Raw genomic sequence first — 19,695 nt, 5'->3', positions numbered from 1 at the left:
ATAAATAAACACTTTCTCAAACAAACATTGAAGGAATTGGTCTCCAGTAGACCTGCCTTGTAAGAAATGTTTAAAGAAGTTTTTCAGAGGGGAGGAAAATACTATAGACAAAAACCTATTTATATGCAAAGAAAGGAAGAACATTAGAGAAGAAATAAAAGGAGGTAAAATGAAATCTTTTTATTAATTTTAATTGATCTAAAAGATAACAGTTCAAAATAATAAGAGCAACAATGTACTAGGTGAGTATAGTTTATGGATAAATGAAAGGAATGATAGCAGTGTAATAAGGGACAGGAGAGAAGAATTGGGAATGCTTTGTTGTAAGATGCCTGCATTACTTGTGAAGCAGTATAGTTATTTAAAAGTGGGCATGCTCTTTCTGCTATGTTTCTGTTCATCTGCACTGAAAAGTTAACTCGTTTCATTTAGATGCTCCAATGGACCCTATAGCATGATGTTTTAGCCCATTTGGGCTGCCATAACAAAATACACTCTGTAACTTATAAATAACAAAAATTTATTCTCTCAAAGTTCTGGAGGCTGGAAAGTCCAAGATCCAGACACAAGCCTCTGGTGAAGGCTTTCCTGCTGCATCTTCACATGGAGGAAGGTTGAAGGGCAAGAGAAAGCAAACCCGTCCCTACAGCCCCTTTTTAAAGCATTATTCCATTATTTAGGGCAGATCCCTCATGACCTAAACACCTCTCAAAAGGCCCCATCTCCTAACACTATTATGCTGAGGATAATGTCTCTAACATATGAATCTGGGGGACACATTTAGACCGTAGAAGATGAATATGTCCATGATAAATAGTTGATACATTTGAGCTTCCTTAAGTGGAAGAGTCCTTGCAATCCTCCTCTAGTTGTGCTGAGAGAGACAATCTATGATTTCATACCCGCATTTTCTTAAATAGATGAATTACATGATTCTGTAACTATTCATTCTGTTCTTTCCTTTCTCCTACTCTACCATTAATTCTTGACCATCCGGTACACACATTCTACATAAATAATTGTTTAGAGCTATTTATAAGTGTAGATTAAGATAAAATATTTTATGATGTCTCTTGATACTACTAAAATTCCTTTCTTGAAGAAATATGTTAAGAGAAAACATTTTATAATAAACATTTCTAATAAATAGGTATTTATTATTTCTAATAAATAAACGTTTCTAATAATAAACACACATCATTATTAACAAATCAAATTTCAGAGCCTGTATTACAATCTGCAACTATTCCACTGTATGTTTGCTGCCACTTTCTTCCTCCTGTAAATAACCCAATTGTTTGAATCTCAATATCGATAATTTCTCCCTCACAGTGACATTGACAGAATTAAATTAGATAGACATAAAAATAATCCCCACTACATTGTCTTACATTAAAGTGGAATAAGGAGAAAATCTTCAAGGAAATTAAAAGTTCTCTTTGGTTTTTAGAATTTGTTTTCGTTTCAAAATTTAGATTTACATTTCATACAACATTAGGTAAAAATAAGAAGGACCAGTGATCTGCTTCTGCTCAAATCACTGCTTATGTCTGCCATTAGTATTAGAAAGAAGGATATGGCCTGGTACAAAGGCACTGCACCTCCTATCCAGATGATATAGGAGAGAATGAGAGAGTATAATGATAAATGAGAGAGTATAATGATAAGCAACTGGGCTATAATAGAACACTAAGAATGAGCTGACTTTTTCTCATTGTATTTCTGCTATTAAGTTCCAGCTTATCTTGGTTTTACTTTTAGCTTCCTGTTATTGATAATGCATTCAGTTTACAGAGAACTCTATCTAGACCCGAGCTGTGGTTTTAATGCAGAAAAATAAAACCTTAGGCTTCTCGAGGGGAGTGATATGGTGTGGATGTTTGTCCCCTTCAAATTTCATGCTGAAATGTCATCCCCACTATTGGAAGTGAGGCCTAGTGAGAGGTGTTTGGGTTGTGGGGGCAGGTCCCTCATGAATGGCTTGGCGACATCCGCATGGTAATGAGGGAGTTCTAGCTCTGAGTTCACATGACATCTGGTTGTGTAAAGAGCCTGACACCTCCCACCTCTCTCTCTTGTCCCCTGTCTCACCAGGTGATATACTGGCTCTCCCTTTGCCTTCCACCACAGTTGAAAGCTTCCTGGGGCCTCACCAGGAGCAGATGCTAGTGCCATGCATCTCATACAGCTTGTAGAACCATGAGCCAAAATAAACCTTTTTTTAATAAATTGCCCCAACTTCAGATATTTTGTTATAGCAGTGCAAATGAACTAACACAGAGAGGATTCATGTATTACTCACTTGTTGTCTCTCCGCCGCTTAATAGTGCTTACTACATAGGAACTTCATAAATTCTTAATGTTTGGATGAATAAGCCAAAAGATGTGTGAAAAATTATGCAGATAAATCTCTGATTTTTAATTTTTTGCTAAGGAGAAATTTATACCTAAAATCTGAATTAACAAAATCATATTCTTGTTAAACAAATTTGAAGATAAGATAGGATAAATTAAGAATACATGAGGATTAAAGAGATAGTAACTCTCATTTGCAGGAAATGACATCACTCTGAAGAAGTTTTGTTTTTTTTTCTATTCTTTATTCTTTACTTTCAATAACTATTTCAAAAAGTTTTCCTGAAGAGTCCTTTGTGATAGTCAGTTACAGCCTTGAGCTGTGCTAAATAAAGGAACAATTATAAGTTTCATATTGGAGGTCTCTCTGACATACCATTCTCTTGTGGGGAGGTAGGTGAGAGGGGAAGGTGGAGAAAATATCATGGTTACTTTTTCTCATTGCCTCCTTTTTGCTTTTGCCCATGGTGTGTTTTACTACCATCCATCAGAGTTATGTCAAGAATAGGCTTTACCCAAAATAGCTGAAAAGTAGCATAGTTTATCACTTACCCTCGTCAGTGAGTCAATTTGAAATTCACTGTCTTCTACTAGGTCAAGAGGAATTGCTAATATTTTTAGAGGACATGATGGATGGCAGTTAGAATTTTAACAAAAAGTGGCCAAAATAAAACATCAACATCATTTTCACTTCTGAATTGAAGAAGAATGGGGAAAGCATAGATGACATTTCTTACTCAACCTGATTTTGCCATTTATTTTGAAAGGGAGAGGGAGGGCAATGGGGATAGATTCCAAGCCATCATTTAAAAATGTGGCTACAGGCATTTGTTATTGATGTGTCATTGCATCACGCTACTTGAAAAATTTTTAAATGCATTTTTCTTTCCATGAGTCTGATTTAAGTTTGTCTGTCCAAAATTCCTTCAGGAATGCTCCTTTCTTCGTGTCTTCATTTTTCAAGGGATGCAAAGTTGACATAAGGGTTTTACTAAATTTGGTCTTCAAATCATAGAAAGAAAATTGGTGTTTCGGTGAATCAGCCCCTCTCCTATTGAGCATCTCTCTGAAACTTTTATGTTCTTCCTAGCTGACTCCTGAACTAACTAGAACTACTGATGCTTCAGTTTTGGGATGCATTCAATATTTAGTTTTACTTTATCACTTCAGAGGCATCTAGTTTCAAGTTCTTTAGTTCCCACTTCCCTAGCAAAATGGTTTATAAATTGGCATAGAAGAAACACTCAAGGAATCACCAGGTAAGTTGAGGAGAGTCAAGGAATTGTCAACTCCCCTGCCATCCACACTTCATTCACAGAATTTCTGCCTTTATTTTCTGTATATATTAAGATTAATCCATATGTTATATGGATGAAGGGAACCACTGGTTTAAGAAGTTGAAAAACCATTGCTCTACCTTATTTAAAGCAACAGAAGAAAAGCAGAATCATAAAAATTTAGAACCAAAAGGGATTTAAGTGACAATCCAATTCTCTGATTACATGGATGAGAAGTTGAGCTAGGGAGAAATGAAAAAACATGTCTGACTATACATAGTGATTTGCAGATATAAATTTATTGATTTCTACTCTAATATTCTTTCTTATTTTTCTATCATGTCAGTGATGCTTAAAGAATCAAGACTGAGGAAATGTATTTCCAAGGGCTGCCTAATTTGATGTTATTAGCTACTTCAGAGATACTCTAGACCATATCAAACCATATTTATCTGCATACATTTATGCATTCATCATTCCATCTTTAGTCAAAGAGATGTAGGCCAATAATAGAAATCTGTTCCTGATTATATAGTTGTTACAGCGTAAATACTATAATGAATCCATCTAATTCTCAAGCCCTCAAAGTCTAAATGATAGAAGCATGTCTTTCAGGGACTATATGGAGGGCATGTATTCCAGATCCTACATGGAAGAGAACACTGACCAGGGAGTAGACACACACATAATATAGGGCTTCTGATCATAGATTCCTGGGGACTTCCAAAAATAATTTAAATTAAAAAGAGGAACCTCTTGCTTAGATTTTGCTATGAGAACTTGGATATCAGCATGTCAGTTTGGATTGCATACTGTAACTTTTTGTGATAAGTGATCTATGAGTCTTCAAGCCATATGTATTCATTCCTGGATTTGTGTTATTCTCTGGAAGGGCGTAAAATAGGAAAAACACAGTGACATTAGCACAGTGTTTTGCTATTTGCTTTAGAGCATCACCAGCTCCAACACCAATCCTCCAGCTCTTAAGGGTATCTCATATGTGCTTCAAATAGTTCCTTTATTGACCACAGGGGGTAGGCCCTCTTTGTATACTTCTGCTCCAGGCCACTGCTCTGCTGTCAAGGTCTCCAGTGTATGTGGACCATGTTAAGGTGCCCTGTATCTGCTGGCAGAGCCCATTGTGATTCTCTCTTTCTCACCAGTACCACTGCTTTCATGAGTATTGCCCTCACCTCCACAGGGCACTGATGCTGCCACTGGGCATGGATACTGCCTCTCCCTGGTACTGCTTTTTTTCAGAGAGTGCTATCAGATGCTTCTGCTACAATATGCCACTGCCATCTCAATGCACCCCGACACATACTCTGGCTACCATCACCTACATTGGGCCTGTTTTTGCACAGGAACCATCAAGAAACCCTGTCCAATACTATATGGGGCTCTATGAAAAGCTGCATTCTTCTCTTTAGTGAGATATCAAAAAAGGGCTGTTTGGGTCCCGTGCTGTACAGAATTTTTATTGAAAGCTGTAATGAGATAAACTTTTTGACATATACGTGTTCACAGCTTTTTTCTTCCTTTTTTCCTCTACTTTAGCTCCTTTGCCTCTCCCCTCTCTGAAGAGATGATGGGAAAAAAATCTAAGTAGATGGATTAATTTGAGTAAAGCAATCAAGGAGAAAGAACCACATTCCTGGAGGAGCAAGGCCTGTAGTAGAAAGCTGTTCCATGCCTGATGCATATTGTGAAAGTTCTGTGCAGAGAAAGAAGATGATGGACCAGGATGGTGAGGACAAGACTATGTAGATGGGAGAATTCTGTTAGGATGCAGTGGAAGGACGCTAAGAATTTGGAGAGGAAAGCATGTTTTCATTAGAATAGCTGTGAACAAAGTTTCTCTATTCACATGATGCTTCAGAGATAAAGTTTTACATTTCAGCCTGGACCAGGTGCAGCTTTTATAGACACTATGTAATATTTCAGTAGTTATGTACTGTATACTACCATATTCTCACCCTATTCCTCTCCTCTCTGCATACCAAGACATAAGTTCATAAGGATTAGGTCAGGAGACAAATATGAAGGAGAGGCAACAAGACGTCCAAAGAATTCCCACTGCCTCCTGAAGCTGAGGCTTCACTTCACAGTCAAGTCTTTGACTGTCTCTTTCCTTCCCTGAGACAAATTCTCCTGAAGACTACTCTTAGTTCCACAAAATTCTGGCAGATCCAATCTTGAGTCAGCTAGCATTGACCAGATTTGTCTGGGCCCCAGCTGAGAAGGAACAGAGGTTAGGTTCAACTGAGACTGCTACTATCTTTCATTTCAATAAAAAGTATAATTGTCTCTTGGATCATGGCAAATAACTCTTTCGTTGTTTTCTCATTCTGAAATTTCAGTTTTATAAATCCCCAAATTAATTCAGAGAAGCTGAAGATGAATCTACTTCAGAAGACTACATGCTTCCCAAAGTATCCCAGTTGATTTAGGGGCTAATTTATTGTAGGTCTGTGGGCTCACTAGCTTCTAGCCTCATTTTGCTTCCCGTATCAGCATCTGTATTTGTTTAACAGCCACTGGCTGAATGACTCTGAGAGTTATGAAGCCATATGGATGGCCCAGGGGCCACGTGGCTCATCTGAGGTGACACTGTGTGTGTTTATTATTTGTCATCAGGTTAAGATGTGTCTCACAGAAATTAAGCTCAGGGACTGAGTCTACCAGTTCTCTGGAAAAATAATTCCAAGTTTTTAGTGATGTAAGGTTCTCCCCAAACACATCAATGTCTTTTGCTTAAAGTCCAAGCAGAGATGATGCCACTTCCTGATAGAAAGGAGGCTATTGCTACCATGCACCAGGCACAGCACTAGGAACAGGGGTCACCGAAGAATATGCCAGTCTCTATTCTCAACTCTAGGAGCCTGATTCTAGTAAAGGAGAAAGACAGGAACCCCCACCTGGCAGAGTAAATACTAAATGGAGGTATGCTCAAAGCGTAAGGCTAGATTCTGGTGGATGGGCGATTAAGTTTAACACTGCAGGAAGGAGTAGCTTATGGTAGAGCAGAATGAGGTGATGATGCTTAACTGTCCTCTTTTATATTATATCTGTGCCGTGAGGTGATGCTCTTGGCTTAGAAGCTCTCACACTGCCATTTATACCAGTCCCTTAGATCTCGGCCAACCCCTTCCACCCTGAGTTAGTGCAATGGCTACATATCAAAGCATTTGAGAAGCTTTTGAAAAATAATGATGCTCAAGCCTCACCACAGGCTGACTGAGAGAGAATCTCCAAGAGAGGAGTCTGGGTGGGGGGCAGAGCAGTAAAGGTCTCTTAAAGCTCTCTTCCCAGAGGGACTCCCTAGATGTACAGCAAGCCAGCTTGGCACGAGCCTTCAGACTGGCCTCTGGAAAACATTGCTCCAAATGACCTCCATCAGAATTCCATACAGTCCATCAGCGGGGCTGGGGAGTATTCCCTGAAGTATGCCACTTGATGTTATCTGCTTTTAAAGATTCAACTGCGAGCACAACCTGAGGAAGAGACGCCTATGGGAAAAAGTGGTGTACGCTAAACTTAGAATTCACCCGTCTATTTTTGATCCCATCCATCATGTCTAGACTCTCATTTGTCACCATCAGGTAGAACTATTTAGGACACAGTCAATCAGACCACTGTGAGCTATGAGGATAAGTGTATGAGATCAGATCCAGGTTAACTTCAAAGTTAGCTCTCGGTTCCTCCATAAATTCCTGGAAGTATTTATTAGTCAGATTAAGTAGTCGTTTTTCCATAGGGATTTGGGTACATGACAGTTTTGGCCACTTGCTTAGACCAGTGAGCTGACTGAAAATGTGCAAGCACCCCTGAACCTTCAGATTCACAGGCACCCTGGCCATGTGCACTTCTGTGGCACCAGCAGCAATAGTGCCAGCTTGGTAAAGGAGGGAAGCACTGGGTGTGAGGCAAAAGAACTGGATTCCGGTTCTCACTGCCACCACGTATCTGTATGACCTTGGGTGTTTCACAGAGCCTCTCTGGGTCAATTTCCTTATCCATAAAATGAGGGAACTTGATTAGGAGATTCTCAGGGTCAGACTTCTTTTCACTGGGATGATGTATGATTAATAATGCTTTGGAAATTGTTATAAAATGATGTGCATAGATATCTCTGCCTAAGCTATAAGTAGTTGGAAATGTGTCTCCCAGAAATAATTTTTCAAAAGTCATTCTTTATTCATTAAAATGGGATGAAAGAAAATGGTCTAATATTTATTTGATGTCTGCTGTGCACCAGGCATTGTGTTAAGTGGTTCTCCCTTTGTGAGTTCATTTAAGCCCTCTAAAAACCGAAGAAAATTCCTGTTCCAGTTAAGAAGACCCTGGAATATTCTCATTTCAGATAAGACGGCAGACTCAGGGGGTAAAATAGCTGGCCTAAGTTCACAGAGCTAGTAAATGGTAGAGCTAGGGCTCAAGTCCAGGTTTTGTTATTCTAAATCCAGTGCTTTTGACAGTTGAAATTCAGTTGTAATCCTGTGGGTGTGAGAGGCCCTTTGTAAACAAACTGGCTGGTCCAGTTCAGTGGAGAATGACTGTGGGTAACCACACGTGAGAGCATTGCTATTTATCCTGCATTTCATGTTTGCCTTCAGGGGCCTTCATAAGGCTTGCATTAGCAACTCAGACTGACTGAGTTACCAAATGAATGTCCCTGTCCCCTTTCTGCTCTTACTAACTTTTATTTCTTAAAGAGGAAAGTTAAAAATAAATCACAACTAAGTATTAGGGCAAAATTAATGCTGTGTCTTTAATCATGTAAATGCAAGCAAAAATCCCAAGGCAAACATAGCAGAACCCATTGTACCAGCAGAGAGGGAAAGCATACCATATTTATTAAATTTTTAAAAAATGTTTGCTAGGACATTGTATTGCAGTAGCACAGAGAGTCATGACTTTACATGTTCTGCCTTTCTATGTGATTAAAATACCAATTTTGACACTGCATTAATTTCAACCATAATTCACTCATTTTATGAAATATTCTTTAAAAATGAAGTATTATTCTAAGACTTAAAATGTTAAAAAGAATTACTTATCAGTGTTATTGGCTCACATAACATTTATAAAAGATGAAGAGACCGCTTGAAATGATTCGGAGGTCACACAGTAGGGACTTTAGGCTGTCAAGCCCCAATTCACACTTGGCACCTGGCAAACATTTAAACCACACATCTGTGAAATACTTAGCCATTCTTTGAGTAATAGGAATGCCTCATACAGAATCTACTCTGGTAGAGGAACCAGCTGGGCAGATGTGCCACTCATCACAACGTGGAGGCCCAGCATTTTCATGGGGTGTGGAAGAGGCACCAGCAGTATTTTCTAGCCTCAATTGTCTCTTTGGCCTACAGCTTTCTGTCATTTACTTAACACTCAATTTCCTTTCACTTTTCACCATCACCATCATTGTTTTCAGTTCTTTTAGCTCAGAAAGTGTGGGCCTAATATTAATATCTAGATTGGTCAGTTCCAGAATTTAAAGGTCCTTGCCAGCCTTGATCTAAAGTAAAACACACACACACACACACACACACACACACACGCACACACACAGAGAGATTGCTTGTGAGCAATGTCCATTCAATCTGGGATCTATGAGATCCTTTAGGCATTTTATTTCCTGTTTTGTTCTCTTAATTTCCCTGGTTTGGTTTCAATGTAGACTCAGGTCTGGTCAATAGATAATGTAGATACCGTATCACTGGCTTGTGAGAGTAATTGTTTTAATGAGGCATCTGACGGGCTTCTGTTGGTCCCCAGGAAGCACAGCAGAAGGGATTGTGTTTATAATCGACTCTAATCCGTTCTAATCTTCCACGTTAACCTCACCAAGAATTCAGTGATTGATTTTTGGTCTCTTGAAAGAAAATAAAGACCTCCTGAGACAAAACTTGGCAGCTGTCCAAAGACAAGGAAACAATTGAGGGCTGGCACCATTTGTACTTGGATATGGGGAACTGTCTTGGTCTAAGTAGGTCATTTCCCTCCCACCAGTTCTTGGTTCCTATTTCAGCACTCGCATTGTCCTGGGTCAGGAAAGTTAGACAGAATTTCATAATAATTTATTTACCTCAGCGTCAGACACCTGTAAGACAAAATATGGCAAATATGGCTAGGCCAGGTTATTCCTTGGCATTCTGCTTCCTCTAAGAGGTATCTCACTCCCTTGACCTAAAATCCAAAGGCTGTGGTTCCCAGATTACTGCTCTCAGACAGCAGGCACTACCCTTTTTCTCACTCCACTCAGAAAGACATGTTAGTTCCCCTCTAAAAAAGTCTATTTTCCCTATAAGTTGGTGTTGGCTGGAACAACAATGTGCTGTTGGGTTAAGAAGTAGCTGACTACTAAATTGGATGTTGTTCACATAAGTGCTCATCTTTTAACCTACTAGTGAAATTGGGGCTGAAATGATAAACTAATGAAAGTAGAGGACAATACGTTAAGCATTGAGGGAAAGCTGACCTCCTCCTTCCTTACCTCTCTTGTCCCCTCCAAACCTCCTATTCTTACCATTCCTCAGCCACCTTTTTAGTTTCTATTTTTCCATATAGTTCAAATATGCCGTGCCAGAGGAGTGGTGTGCACAGAGACTGAACTTCCAGTCAGAAGGCAGAGGGAGAGGATTCTTTGGAAAACAAAAAAAGAGAATGAGAAATAGCAAGAGGAGGAAGCAATTAAGTATATTTGACAATATACCCCATTGTCAAGATATTTAATTGTCTTCACTCATCTTTTTGTACCTAGGCCCCTCAGCCTCCTAACATCACCACCTGGCCCAGCTGCAGCCTCCTATCCAGCATTCTCCTATCTTGCTCCCTAACACCAGGCACTGTGATTCCAGTCCAAAGTCAACCCTTCATCTTCAATCACACTCTCACCTATGCTCACAAATACTTTATTTTTTTGCCTCCTGTCACCATCCTCCCAGTCACTAGTCCAAAATTCCCTGTTCCACTTTCCTTAGGGCTCCTTCCTCACTGATTTTCACAAATAACCCATCTTCCCTTCTATTTATACACAAAGTTGGAGGTTCAAGTCAGAACTTCAACTTTCTTACTCTCCACATCCCAATTTTACCTAATTTCTCTGATAACCACCCTGCTATAGAGCAAGCACTTCCCTATTCAGTCTGCCTACTCCATCAGTGCTCTATTGCACTCACTTAATCTCTGAAATACTTCCCTGTGAGACTTTTCCTGTTTCTTGAATTATTAATCTCTTCCTCTTCACTCTCTGCTTCCTACAACCTAAAATAAATTTTATCTTATGAAAAAAGTCTCATCCCAGTAATACTTAACTGCTTCCCCCTCTTGCTATCTTTCATCCTCTTTTTTTTTCTCCAAAGAATCCTCTCCCTCTTTGCCTTCTGACTTGAAGTTTAGCCTCTGTGCACATCACTCCCCTGACACTGTATATTTGAACTTACCAGTGATAAATGAAGTTGGGAGTATAGACAGAGAATGAAAGAAGAAAGAAAACAGAACTGCTGAAAGGTTAAGATTCCAAGAGTAGAAGGTGGAATCACCTAAGAAGAAGATGGGAAAAGGCTAGCCACAGAAGTGTGTATGGGGTTAGGAATGGGGGCAAGAGAGCACGGCCCTGGACTTATCCTGAAAGCCAGACCAAGGTCCACAGAAGCCCCACTTTCTAAGCAAAGGGTGTCAGGAGAGGAAAGAGCCAACCTCTATTCCAGCCAGGTGGGCTTTACCCAATCGGTTTGTGGTTGCATTGCTGGGACAGAGAAGTGAAGACCAGTGCAGCAGGTGTGAGGCTGGCCTTTGTCCTGCAAGACACTGCTGGACAGAGGGGACCATCAGCTGCTAATGCCAGGGGGACCAGCAATCCTGGAAGGAGCTACTAGGAGATGAAGGAATCTTCTGGTTAAGAGATGTGGTGCCCCCTCACCTCTCTCTACCTACCCATCCATCCACAACTTCAAGCCCCAGGAACTTCAGTTTTTAGCAAAGCATTACTAATATCTAAGTTTTGTACTGATTTGATTGCCTCCTGTTTTCTCAGCATCCATGTCAGATGTGTCTTTGAAATTTAAATTAATGAAAAATACTGGTTTTTTTCAACCTATCAGCAAACATTAGGACTTTTATAATCAAACTTACATTTATAAGAAGAGTAGCCAGACCAAGGCTTAAGTATAATTTAAATGGAAAAAAAAAGTGCTTTATTGTTTTGTCACACTGAAGCCTTGAGCCACACAGATCAAGTTTATGTCAGAAAATTATTAAGGGACCAAGTCTACAACATGTGGATTTGGGAAGCATATGTCATATTTGATGTGGGAAAGAGGAATATCCCACAATTGGATATAAAGGATATGTCAAAGGCAAGTGTATTTCATAACAACCTAAGAGGAAATGAGAGGGAAAATCAGTGCAGAAAGAATCTTTGAACCTTAGCCAAAAGAAAACAGCTCCTCACTCAGATTGACAATACTGTCCCTGAGCAAATGTCATCTGTAAGAATATTTATCTTTGTATTCCCACTTTCTTTGATGATATCATTATTCTAGGCAAAGATCATTCCTGGCCGGCCCGCAAACATCAGCAGCACATAAACACTAACTTGCTTAGGGAACTCCACTGGCAGCAGAGCCCAGGGAAATTGTGTCATCCATTTAAGATGTCTCATACCACAGACACACTGTTATCCCAGGCCATTGCTGGCTTCCTTGAAAGCAATAAGTAGACAATACAAGAAGCTGGCAGGAAATCCAGTATCTAAAACCCAATATGAGATTGTGGGCCCAATCTAATAAGAATAGATTCATCTGGCTTTATTCCCATTTTGTCACCTGCTTTGTGGGGAAAGCAAAACATGACAAATCAGAGCATTATGGCAACCTCTGAGTGCATATTGACTCATCATTCCCTGAACTTTTATGCCAAACATCTTGAATCATGCAAATTAGTGGGGACTCCGTTTCCCAGCTGTACCTTTCTTTCTATTACAGTGGAAGCTGAAGAGACTTTCTCAAGCTTAGCTTAAAAGATTCGAATGTTGAATGTTCTGAGGCTAATTTAAATTCACAAGTGAATTTGATGAAAATTTAGACATCTATCTGATGTATGTTAAAGAGTCTAGAGTCGTCATCACCCCAGGAAGCAGCTGGGGCAGATGCATTGGCTAGCTTTCCTATGACTTCTATGGGATCTATGCTTTTAATAAAACTTAAATTTGATTTGAACAAAATTGATAAGGGGTCAAAAGGACAGAGAATCTGAAGTTGAAGCTTCTTCTTGTTTAGTAAGGGGTTTTGTTTTTTTAAGCAGATGGATTTATTAAGATTTTTATAGGATGTCTGTGCTCAAACCAGTAGATCTGTGTATTGGGTAGCTGTCTACTTTAGACTTTTATGTAAGCCCTAGCAAGATCTTCTCATTTATTCAATCACAGCAGCAGGCTATGATTAATTTACTGCAGCATTGATTTTTTAAGGATCATCTAAAAGGCCTCCTTAGTTCAGGGAGAAAAAATGCATTAAGGGATTACAGACTACATCTGCCAAAACTAAGATATTTATTCACATAATTTATTGTAATTTTCTGTTTTACATGGCCTATCATTTTCTATATATTTCATGGAAATCTTATATTTTATAACTTAATGGCAGGCCAAGTCATTTGGTGATGACTATTAAACTCGTCTTGAATCAATGAACTAGGAGGCCATTTTCATTTATGTAATCTTTAGCAGTTTACCATTTTACTAATGAGGAAATGCAAGCCCAGAAAAGTTAAATGACCTATCTATCCAACATCACTGAGTTGGGGGAGAGCTATATCTAGAAACTGCCTTCCTTCCCTTGACTCCTCTCTCTTGCTTCTTACTTTTCTTAGCATTATTGTGACTTTGTTAGCTGTACTATGGGCCAGACGCTACACCAGAAACTTTCACATATGTAATCCCTTTGAATTTTCACAGCAATCTTGAAGGAAGGCATTGTCATTACCATAATTTTATATGTAAGGAAACTAAAGCTGAAAGAATTTAAGTTACATGACCAAGATCATTCAACTAAAAGCTGGGTAAATCCTAGATACTAAGCTAAAGTTTGTTTCTGCCCAAATTCTAAGCTCCTAATCGAACCCATACATAACATTGCTTAGAAAGATGACATTGCAGAGTTCTACCACTTTTGCTATTTCTCCAACTTCTTCCTTAGGGCAAAAGGTGACTTTCTAAATTATTCATGATGTGAGCTCAAATCTTTGCCTGAAAATCACTCTTTTTGACCACCTTTTGCTCCATATATCATTGTCTGTCTTAGGGATCCAAAACAGAGCTGGGAATTTTGGTTAATAATGGATGGCAATAACCGGAATACAGATCACTCTTCTTCAGTTCTTTTGAATCTGTGCAGTTGACATGGGGAAAGAAAAATAAATTCACATTTGTTTTCATCAAGGAAAGAATTAGGCAATTCATGTAAAATAACATTTTGGCCAAAAGTTGTTGTTATCATTAGAAAAACAAAAAGGACTATGCATTTTATGCTAAGAATAGCTTGTTTTGCACCTGGCTTACTTGGATGCCAGACACTTTACATGTCATCAGTCTTCACACATACCCATTTAAGAGATGCTAGAACACAGAGGCTTAGAGAGATTTAGCATTGTTGCGAGAAGTCAGGGACCCCAAACAGGGACCGGCTTGAGCCATGGCAGAGGAACATAAATTGTGAAGATTTCATGGTCATTTACCAGTTCCCAAATGATACTTTCATAATTTCTCATGCCCGTCTTACTTTAATCTCTTAATCCTGTTATCTTCATAAGCTGAGGATGTATGTCACCTCAGGACCACTATGATCATTATGTTAACTGTACAATTTGATGGTAAAACATGTGTGTTTGAACAATATGAAATCAGTGCACCTTGAAAAGGAACAGAATAACAGCAATTTTTAGGGAACAAGGGAAGACAACCATAAGGTCTGACTGCCTGTGGGGTCGGGCAAAAAGAGCCATATTTTTCTTCTTGCAGAGAGCCTATAAACAGACATGCAAGTAGGGAAGATATCGCTAAATTCTTTTCCTAGCGAGGAATATTGATATTAATACTCTGGGAAAGGAATTCATTCCTGGAGGCAGGTCTATAAATGGCCACTCTGGGAATGTCTATCCTATGCGGTTGAGATAAGGACTGAGATACACCCTGGTCTCCTGCAGTACCCTCAGGCTTACTAAGATTGGGAAATTCCATCCTGGTAAATTTTTGGTCAGACCAGTTCTCTGCTCTCGAACCCTGTTTTCTGTTAAGATATTTATCAAGACAGTATGTGCATCGCTGAACATAGACCTTTATCAGAAGTTCTGCTTTTTGCCCTTTGTCCTGTTTCCTCAGAAGCATGTGATCTTTGTTCTGCTTTTTGCCCTTTTAAGCATGTGATCTTTGTGACCTACTCCTTGGTCATACATCTCCTCCCCTTTTGAAATCCTTAATAAAAACCTGCTGGTTTTGAGGCTCAGGTGGGCATCACGGTCCTACTGATATGTGATGTCACCCCGTCAGCCCAGCTATAAAATTCCTCTCTTTGTACTCTTTCTCTTTATTTCTCAGCCAGCTGACACTTATGGAAAATAGAAAGAACCTACATTTAAATACTGGGGGCAGATTCCCCTGATATCTGGCACACCAACACGGTTTTCTTTTTCCTAAGTGCATGTGGGAATCCGATTCCCTTTGGTAGGTGTGGAGAAATGTTCATCAGTCCGGTCCACAGACTCCCTGTTCGACTCCCTGACAATTGGTGAGTTGTCTGTGTATTGTCTGGGGTAACTATGGGTCACGCGGAGTCTAAACATTATGCTGATCTCTGCTATACTAAATTCCTGTGAAAACCGGAGGAGTTTGAGTGCCCATGGAAAATATGGTCACCCTATTCAGGGCGGTGGAAGAACACTGTCCTTGGTTTCCTAAAAAGGGAACATTAGACCTCCACAGTAGGGGGCAGGGTGGTTGATCTCTGTAGTACCATTCCTCTAAATTTACTACCTAATTCTTTGCCTTTAATTGTCCCCAAGGGGGTCACTGGCCCTTTACCTCAAGGTTCAGTGGGCCTGGTGTTAGGCAGGGCATCCACCTCTGCTGAATGTATCATAGTTCATACTGGTCTCATTAATTCTGATTCCTCTGATGAGATTAAACTTATGGTGCCTGCCAAAGTTCCTGTTTCCATTCCAGCCAGTGAGTCAATTTCTCAATTACTTTTACTACATAATATTATTTTAAACAAAGGAGATAAGACATGGGGACCTAGGATGGGCGCCGGCGGTGAAAAAGCTGCTTATTGGATTAATGTAATTTCTAAACAATGGCCCACCTGTACCACACACATTCAAGGAAAAAAGTTTGAGGGCCTAGTAGATACTGGGGCTAATGTTTCTATTATTTCCTCTAATTTATGGCCTTCCTCCTGGCTTAAATATCCTGCTAACATGGGACTAGTAGGTGTTGGAAAAGCTGATGAAGTTCAGCAGAGCACATTTGTCTTGCCTTGCACTGGCACTGATGGTCAAAAGGGTACAATTCAGCCTTATATCACACCAATCCCCATTAATCTTTGGGGAAGAGATTTGCTGGTATAATGGTGGGCTGAAATTAATATTCCATGTAACTCTTATAGCTCTCCCAGTCAACATATAATGGAAAACATGGGGTTTGTTCCTGGACTTGGTCTTGGTCCAAGACACGAAGGAATTACTAAACCTCTTCAAGTTACTGTAAAAGAAGACAGGGCTGATTTAGGTTATCCTTTTTAATGATGGCCACTGCCATGCCTCCTAATCCTATTCCTTTACAGTGGAAATCTGAAACACCTGTTTGGATTGAGCAGTGGTTGCTCTCTAAAGAAAAACTGGAGGCTTTAACTCAATTGGTTTCTGAACAGTTATAACTTGGAAATGTGGAACCTTCTCTTTCACCCTGGAATTCTCCTGTGTTTCTAGTAAAAAAAAAAAAATCAGGCAAGTGGAGGATGGTAACTGATTTAAGGGCCATTAATGCTGTAATTAAACCTGTGGGAGCCGTCCAACCAGGCATGCCTGCCCCTGCTTTAATACATAAAAATTGGCCTCTCATAGTTATTGATCTTAAAGACTGTTTCTTTCATATTGTTTTACATAAATTGGATTGTGAAAAATTTGCTTTTACTGTACCATCTATCAATAATCAGGAGGCTGCAGCTTGTTATCAATGGTAAATACTTCCTCAGGGACAGGCTGTGGTGGAAAGGGCCAATCGCACTTTCAAAACTCCATTGTCCAAACAGTCTGAGCAACAAAAGCATAATTTAACCACTCCCCACTCCCAATTACATTTAGCATTGTTTACTTTAAACTTTCTAAATGTTCCTAAAGACAATACTCTGACTGCAGCTGAATGCCGTTGTACAGGGAAAAAATTCTCCCTAAATGAAGGCAAGCCAATGTTATGGAAAAACTCCCAGACCAATACCTGTGAACCTGGAACAATTTTAATGTGGGGAAGAGGGTATGCTTGTGTTTCACCAGGAGATCATCAATCCCCTGTCTGGGTGCCCACTAGAAGGCTTAAACTTTGTGTAAATACTGACAATGAAAACCACAGGGAAAAGAGATCTGCGTCAGAGACCGCCGTCATACCTGGTGAGATTTGTGCCGACTCCAGAGAAACTGGCATGCCAAATCAAAATGGGTCTGGTTCAATCCTCCCTAATGGCAATGGAGACCTCTCTAACTAATCAACTTCTCCTAATTCCCTTTCTTTTTCTCCTTATGAACCTAAAAATCTCACCATTTCTATTAGCCTGAAAATAACATCCCTCTGTTCTTCTCTTCCTCCCTCAGCACTGGATCTTGCTTAAATTGGTTTTATTTAATAATTCTCCTCCTTATACTTTCTGTCTCACCAGTTTCCCCTCAAACTGATTTACCTGCTACACAAAATTATTCTTATTGGGCTTATGTGCCTTTTCCTCCACTTATTCGACATCTCACCTGGATGGATGCTCCTGCAGAAATCTATACTAATGATAGTGTGTGGATGCCTGGAGCTACCGATGACCATTGCCCTGCTCAACCAGGAGAAGAAGGCACTGCATTTAATGTTACTATGGGTTATAAATACCCTCCTCTGTGCCTTGGACATGCACCTGGTTGTATCCATCTAGAAACTGAAGTCAGGGCTTCTTATCTTCCAGAGAGATTAGCTACAAGGGAACGAGGACATTTGGTCTCCAGCCTCTCCCTTTCTCCTTTAAGACAAATAAAAAGGGGAGCAATAGGAGATACCCCATACTTTCAATATAAACCTGTAGGAAAACCATGTCCTAAAAATTTTGAGGGCCCATCTAAAACTTTAATTTCGGAAGACTGTGTTAACTCACATGCAGCAGTATCAAAAAATGACTCACATGATTTAGTAATAGACACCAAAGGGCTATTTAAAAAACAATTGCTCCCTGGCAGAAGGGAATGCCTGGAGCCTACTTATTTTATTTCTTATTGGGAGGACGAGGATCATCATCCTACTTTGCATAGGAGGTTCAGCTCATTCTTTCCCTTAAAATGGGAAGATAGGGGCATTACCCGCCCCCCCACCAAGGCCTTGTACGATATTCCCCATTCTGAGACAGAACACCCAGAACACTGGAAATTGGCTATTGTCATGTCCGGACTGTGAGTATGGGAAGGGGAAACTTTTCTGTCTGTTGTCCCCACTACCACCCCTCACATCCGTGATTCTGAACCCCATGATAAATCCCCTTTGAACCCTTTTCCTCTTTTTGATGCTGATCCTCCTTTATGTGACTCTGATTGGCATTATGATAATTCTTCTCAGCCCCAGTATATCCCTCTACCTCTTCAGCATCCCTGGGCACCTCAGATTGCTTCTTTATGGTGCAGAACACCAGGCATTGCCACCGCCACTCCTCTCCCTCAGTATCAACGTAGATTCAAACATTCTGCTTTGTTTACCTCCAACCTGACTCTTCGTATACAGAGTTGTGTTAAGCCTCCTTACATGCTGTTAGTGGGAAATATCAAAATTTGAATGAACAATCAAACTGTCCAATGCATTAATTGTCATTTATACACTTGTGTTAACTCCCATTTTGACTCCACGAAAAGTGTAATGTTGGTGCAAGCTCGAGAAGGAATCTGGATATCGGTAACTTTACCCAGACCTTGGGAATCTTCCCCCTCAGTACATTTAATTAATGAAGTGTTACGACGAATTCTCAAAAGATCTAAGAGATTTGTTTTCACTTTAATCGCTGTGATCATGGGCCTAATTACAGTCACTGCACTGGCCACCACTGCCAGAGTGGCATTACACCAATCTATTCAAATGGCTCATTTTGTTAATGATTGGCAAGCCAGTTCCACCCAAATGTGGAATTCTCAACCAGGCATTGATCAAAAATAAGCTAATCAATTTAATGATTTAAGACAGTCTGTTATTCGGCTTGGGGATCCACTTATGAGTCTCGAACACCACTTGCAAATGCAGTGTGATTGGAATACTTCTGATTTCTGTATCACACCATATTCCTACAACGAGATTGATCACTCATGGGAAATGGTCAAAGGACACCTTCTGGGTAGGGAAGATGATTTATCCTTGGACATAACTAAATTAAAGAAAAAAAATTTTGAAGCCTCTCAAGCTCATTTATCCATTGTGCCTGGAGCTGAGGCATTAGATCAGGAGGCAGAAAGTCTTTCTGGACTAAACCCCATAACTTGGATTAAGTCTATTGGGGGCTCCACTGTAGTAAATTTTGGAATTAGGTTTCTCTGTTTAATCAGCTTGTTTTTGGTGTGCCAGACAAGTCAAAGAATCCTGCATCAAAACCAAGAGAATGAACAAGCCTTCATCACCATGGCACATTTATATAAAAAGAAAGGGAGAGATGTTGCAGAAAGTCAGGGACCCCAAACGGAGGGAACAGCTGGAGCCGCTGCAGAGGAACATAAATTGTGAAGATTTCATGGACATTTACCAGTTCCCAAATGATACTTTCATAATTTCTCATGC

Source organism: Nomascus leucogenys, chromosome 21, assembly GCF_006542625.1.
Source record: "Nomascus leucogenys isolate Asia chromosome 21, Asia_NLE_v1, whole genome shotgun sequence".
In the NCBI taxonomy this organism is placed as follows: Eukaryota; Metazoa; Chordata; class Mammalia; order Primates; family Hylobatidae; genus Nomascus; species Nomascus leucogenys.
Note: the sequence above shows the minus strand (reverse complement) of the source record.